General features: G+C 36.8%; 1 long non-coding RNA gene across 1 annotated transcript; it reads left to right on the top strand.

Annotated features, from left to right (window-relative positions):
* LOC120460895 (uncharacterized) lies at nucleotides 1–4,110 on the top strand. Its single transcript, XR_016150709.1, has 6 exons — nucleotides 1–36; nucleotides 133–305; nucleotides 1,614–1,653; nucleotides 1,750–1,798; nucleotides 2,079–2,168; nucleotides 3,862–4,110. It is a non-coding gene; the product is annotated as an uncharacterized LOC120460895 (long non-coding RNA).
* Nucleotides 4,111–6,566: the final 2,456 nt, after the last annotated feature.

The raw sequence follows: 6,566 nt of genomic DNA on the forward strand, positions 1-6,566 counted from the left end.
CTGCACTCAAAAAAATGATTCAAGGCCTTCTTAGAGGTGACACATTTAAAAACAATTTGATTTATGTAAATATATCTATTTAAGATCATATGTATATATATTTAGGTGGTCTAACTAAAAATTTATTAATAGCTCCACCTATGAGATTGATTTACGTTGGATCGCCCAAAAAAAGTTTCATGTGGGACCGCCCTTTGCGCATGTGCGAGTCAGCGCGGTCTTTTCGCCCATCTCGTCTCATTCTCTCAGTGTACGCCAAGGCAGAGGGTGGACGACGGTACGTAAAGGCGAATATCTACTACTTGGTAAGTATTCATTTGTTGATTAGAAAGTATCTTACTGTCAATTATCATTAATACAGTAATATAGGCTGAGATGTGTGCATCAGTTAACGTTAAGTGAGCCTAATTTCACTCTTCAAAGCTGAAGGGAGTTGCTTGCTAAGGTTAACTTTGGTGGTTAAGTGCTACTTTTGTACTTTAAGGTTAGTCACGTTGACTGCTTTGGTTAAATTATGTGTTCACTACTCTTCATCGCCGCAATTTCGGACGAGTGATGCCGAATTTCTGTTGTTTGTGTGTCTAATTATGGTCGCGACAAGCGTTAGCAGCCAAGGTCCAAAGTCCAAAGCAAAGCCGTCAACCGACCGGGCGTTGGACACTGGGTAATGTTATGCGTTTTTTTCGCCATGTGTCATTAATGGCGGCCAGTGTTATATTATTTTCGTCAACGACATTTTTTTTCACAGACGAAAACGAGACGATAACTAAATAAAACCTAGTTTTGAATGACAAAAACTATGACGAAAACCTATTGACATTTTCTATTGACAATAAAAACGACGAAAATGTCAAATAGTGACTATTTGGGAAGCGATTCAGTCAGAACTGATGTCCTGCGTCTGTGGTAGATGCGCACATTTCAGTAGAGCAGACATACAACGTTAGATCTGAATAAGAGTGAGGACGCAAAAAAAGAGCTCTAACGTAATCATTACGGTTTTCTGGGCGCACACACAGCGCGCGAGTCTTAAACTGCGCTCTCTTTCGTGTCTGAATGGACATAATACACAACATTATGTCTAAATGTCCATTTTGGACAGTATTCACGTAAACTATGTCGGTTATGTCTTAAAACAGTTGTGAGTGTATCGGATGTGCGTCAGTGCAATTCAGCATGTCATTGGACATGATCCGATGTGTGTCCTTAATAGTGGTCAAGCAACAAAAAAGAAAACCATTCACTGTTTGTTATAGCTTTAAGGATTAATTATATTTAATTCATACAAATAAATATGCTTGAAAGAATGATGTATGCAAGTAGTTCTAAATAATGCATATATCATTAATTAAAAGGAAGACTGTTTTACTTTAGGAAAAGTGGTTTGATTTAATTTAAAGATTTTTTAAAGTCACAGTATTTAAATCTGTATCTGTATTGCATGTTAAAATTTAAAAATCATTCATATTAATAGGTGCTCTACTTCAGTTCAACCTACAATATTAAGCAATAACGTGTTTGACTATAATTAATAATTACTTTTATTTGGTTACATTGCCTGAGTATTTGCTCCATTGCTCACACCTCTAATATATGCATCTCATCTTTTGCAGTTGAAGTTGAAAAGCAGTTTACGGCAACCTCCTATTAATGGTAGGTAAGACTAGCATTACTTGCTCAATTCTAGCACAAACTTATTTGCATCATTGTCATGTGATATGTGCTAATTGTCTTTATTCTCCTTTTTAGGATTATGAATGTGGCAGTGCAAAGAATGCAGTTTGCAATTAGCTAGCAGGTATTTGTTGTTTGCAACATTTTAGGCAGGTTCATGGGAACTTAAGGGGCAGTTATTAATATCCATGTACATACACCGATTATTTGGTTCATCCACTCACACACCAATGTAAAACATGCAAGAAAACTACCAACTTGCTTGTTGGGGGCATTTAGGGGTTAGGCATCCTGTTCAGACTGAAATTACCCTCTAATCTAAATTAGACAACCTGCTCCTTCTCTGTGTCACCAGAACAACCACATTTGGCTAAATTGTGTCTCATTTTTAACCCCTACTTCAGCGTGACAACATCAACACCAGGAGGGAGTGTATCCTGAGATGCATCATCTACCTCAATGAAGATCCAGACACCATCTTCAAAGAATATCTGGTAAATTCATCACAATATGTTTGTCATGTAGTGTTGAACTGTTACTCCCTTACGTCTCCCATGACACACTATTTATATTGACAGACCCTAGGGCTGGGCGATAAATTGATTTTATCGATTAATTTGAATGTGTAGTTTACGTCGATTTTATTAATTTTTTTAATGAAAATCGGTTTTCTCTTTAACAACCTCTGAGCTCCTGTGGTTCTGACTGGACTCAGGGCTTGCCAAGATAGAGATACACAAACAACATGGCAAATGAACACTGTGAGAGACGCAATTGTCACTTTTTACACGCTCTCATGCACACATGCATTTTCTCACGCAGAGAAAAGTTAGGCTACTATTCATATGAAACGCATAGCCTATTCTCATCAGATTCTGTCAATTTTATTACAAAATTCAAACAATAAACACCGTTTTGGCACTTGTCACTAAATATGACATGAAAGATCGCAGAGCTCAGTTCAAGCGGTACGTGAACCGATCATCTGTTACTCTTTACTACTAACTTACCGTAATGTAATAAAATCGATCGATCAGTGTTTTTCAACCGCGGAAAGATGTCCATAAAACAGCTGGAGAACAACATGTCACCTAACGTTACATTTACCTCAGGAATGCCCTTCAATTAGCCATAACATGCATGTTAGTTGGACTTAAAATAATTACTATAGAGAGGAGTATTTTGCTAAATATGATAACTATATTACACATTTATTATATTTTTACCTATATCATTCAAATATTATAATGTTGTTTGTTGTTATAAAAACACATATTTAATTTGAGTTGGTTTTAACCTTTAAACCTAATACCAGCTGACAGGGTCTCTCTGTATTATAGCATTAAGTGATTTATTTTTGGAGAACAATTAACATAACACATTAAGGTAGGATATCTACTGTACCTAATATTTACCCAAACGAATTGATATTGAATCAATATCCGAATCAAATCACAAGAATTGAATTAAAATTTGTATTAAGCAATAATAAAAACAATAGCATACCAGTCTTTGTACCATGTAAACATTGTGTTACATAGTTAATAAACTTAATAAAATTGTTTAGTTACCAAATACTTTGACAATCACAATAAACATTGTGAGTTTTTTTTTTTTTTACACATCCCCCCAATCCACCCATTTTATGTTATGTTATATTTACACTATTTACAATGACAGGGCCTGCCCTCTTGTCTTTTTGGCTTGTTGTTTCTGATTGCACTTTAATCCAGATAATATCCCAGAAGGTAATAAAGTTAAAACTTGTTTTGAACAATTTCTTTGTCGTCTACAGATTGATTTTAAGTAGGGAGAGGAAAAAAATAGTTTTAAATCGTAAATCGGATATTTTTGTGAAAAAATCTGGGATTTTTTAGGCCAAATCGCCCAGCCCTAAGCAGCCCTACAGAGGTGTTCTTATGTACTGCTGTAGACAAGTGATCGTACATGTTTTTTGAATTTAGGGGGGGGGAGTGTGAGTGTGTGTGCTTGGAGTGGGGAGATTGTTTAGAGTTCTGTTGGCCTGGGGGATGAAGTTGTGCTGTTGATAATGGACAAATGCTTTTCTATATGTATTTTTGTGTCTGATGCCATCACCTGTGGAGCCTTGCATCACTTTATGTCACCTTATTTCTATGTCCATCTTTATTTAACACTTGCTGTGTTTTCTGTGTTTGTGGTGTTCAGGCACTGGCGACCGAGGATGCAGAAAGGGACCTAGCAACCACAGTCATGTGACCGGAAGTGATGGGGATCAGGAGCCTGAGGACGTTGGAGTTGTGGAGTCAAGTTCATTCTATTTGGCATCATTCACCATGGTGAAACTCAAACATCCAACAGGAAAAAAAAAACATTTTTTGATTGGAGGGGTTCTAAGGAAATGAAGTTCAAATGTAAATGTATTTCAATAAAAAATAAAATAAAAATAAAAAAACAGTTTTGTCTCACGTGTATGTTAATGGATCAAATGAAAAATGATTTATATGTTTAATTGATGATAATTTCCAATAATTAAGTAAGTTTGAGTTGGTCAAATGAAAATCAATTTCATTTAGTTAATGTAATTATTTTATTTCAGCTGTATTTGGTAAAATTTAGTTAGGAGAACTCAATTACATACTGTTGTAAGTATTTGATAAAAATAAGTTAGGCTAACTCATTTAAATTCTGTTGAATGGATGTACTCAATTTGAGTTGGGACTACATATATTTATTGGATGGAAATCCTGCCCACAACTTAATTGAGTTCATCCAATGAATCATTTTTTTGAGTGTGGTGTCTACTATTTTTCTTTTAGAGCTCACCTGACCTAACATCTTTTTCAGGTGCAAAGGTTGATTCCGACCTTTCAGTAGAAAATAATGTTCCTGGCAATACAAAGACCAAGGTTGATCACTGCCGCTGTGCCCTCCAATTGTATGAACACACATCTAGTGCCCTGCTGACACTCCAGGAGAAAAAGGACTGATAAGAGTGAAGAGATAAAGAAGAATGGCAGCTGGGAGGGTCCTCTGGGCAGGCAACCAATTACAGATGACAGCATCAGATTGTGTGTGGTCTCTTTCACCATCAGAAGACAAAACTCCCATAAAACTGTCTACAAAAGCACCAAGGACACCCTGCTCAAGACATGGAGGAAGGAGGAAGAGCCTTTTCTGGACTCTGAAAAGTTCTCCTGAGTCATTTGTCCGTTGCAGAGAAGAAGGTCTCGTCAGGCTCACTTCACTCAACACCAAGAGAGTCTTTGAATAAATTCTATGGGTAGACAGTTCGAATTGACATGCGTTTGGGCAGAAAAAGAAAGACCAGACTCAGATATCAAAATAATGATGTAGCCTATACTGTAGTTTACTGAAATGGTTGTTATTCTAATGAATTGCTTTGGCTATTGGTCTAGAATAGTTGGAAACATTTATTTAAACAGTTTTTTCTGTTCAAACGATTAATCGCTTGATGGCCCTAATATATATATATATATATAGACACACACACAATATATTGATCATACACTCTTCCCGTCTGTTATTGTTTGGACAAACATATTTCGGAAAAGTCAGGATACAAAACAGAAACAGATTTGATAGCACCACAGGACCACAGTGTTTACACTTGTGAGGAAAATCAAATTACAAATGGCTTATTTACAGTTCTCTATCTCCATTAAGCTAGGAAAGAGAGAACATCGGAACATTTAAGAGTTTTAGTGCTACTTTCAAGGACTCAAATTATTGTGGAAATAAATAGGCCAAGTATTTATTTACATGGAGACTTATAGTAAGAATGACTTTAAAACCTCGGTAACCAGATAATTCAGGCCTATGCTATCTTCCATTCAACCCGCTACGTCAATGTAAATGGCTTTTAACAACGCACTTTATGAAATAATAATGAACAGGGGATGATATTATCACTCCCCGTTATTTAATTCCAAGCGGTCTCAGGATAATAAACAACTCTGTTTAATTCAAAACAAGTAATGAGAAAGGAACGCAAGCGCAATTAAGTCCAAGCTAAACAACAATAATAACAACATAACTTTTATAATAACTGGTTCCATAATCATGTTGGATGTTTGGTTCGTTTCTACAGGCTGTATGAAGAAATACTTCCTGTCAGTCACTCGCGCTTAATCCATCTCATAAGCAGAGTGACAAGGACCTTGACTGCTCCCTCAGGTCCTATCAGATTGGTGTTGTGCATCCTCAATCCTTCTTGTGGCACACATTGCTTTGAAGGTTCCTACCTCTTAAGTGGCTGAGTAATGTTATTCTCTCATGACATCTCCTTGCCCCTTTCCACTAAATGCAGTATATTGTCTCCTCACTGAAACCGCATGATGCTCGCACGCATAGACAAACAATTTTGATACGTGTCCAGAATGAAAGCAAGCGGAGTAGTCGCTAGTAAATCTTTAATGAGCTGTAAAACAAGAAAATACATGCCTGTAAGAAAGGAGTCTGGACTCACTATGTCACAGCTACCAACTGAGATGGTTTTATTATACTGTCAGCTTGTTTGTGAACAACAAGAGGAAAGTTGGTGCAATCTCGTTAGCAACCAACCACTCAGTTGTTTTTGTTCAAAGTTGGTGTCCCTAGCATGTAAAACTCTTAAAGAGAGTTTGTCGTGAACTTCACATATTCGCTTTTGAAAATCCAGCATTCAGTTGAGCATGATAAGCTCTCATTGTCACATTTGTAAACACTTTTCCATGAGGGGGGTTGGCATCACAATGGCTTTGTTGCCAGGAAGACTAATGAACGCAACATGCACGTCTCCCAGAAATCCTGTTCAACCAATCAGATAATGAATAAAGTATTTCCAATTTTGTATGCATCAGACATTCACCCAACGGTCGGTGGGGATGACGTCTTTCTGTTGTTTAGCTTTG

The sequence above is a fragment of the Pimephales promelas genome, chromosome 25 (genome assembly GCF_988280905.1).
Source record: "Pimephales promelas chromosome 25, fPimPro1.hap1.1, whole genome shotgun sequence".
Classification (NCBI taxonomy): Eukaryota; Metazoa; Chordata; class Actinopteri; order Cypriniformes; family Leuciscidae; genus Pimephales; species Pimephales promelas.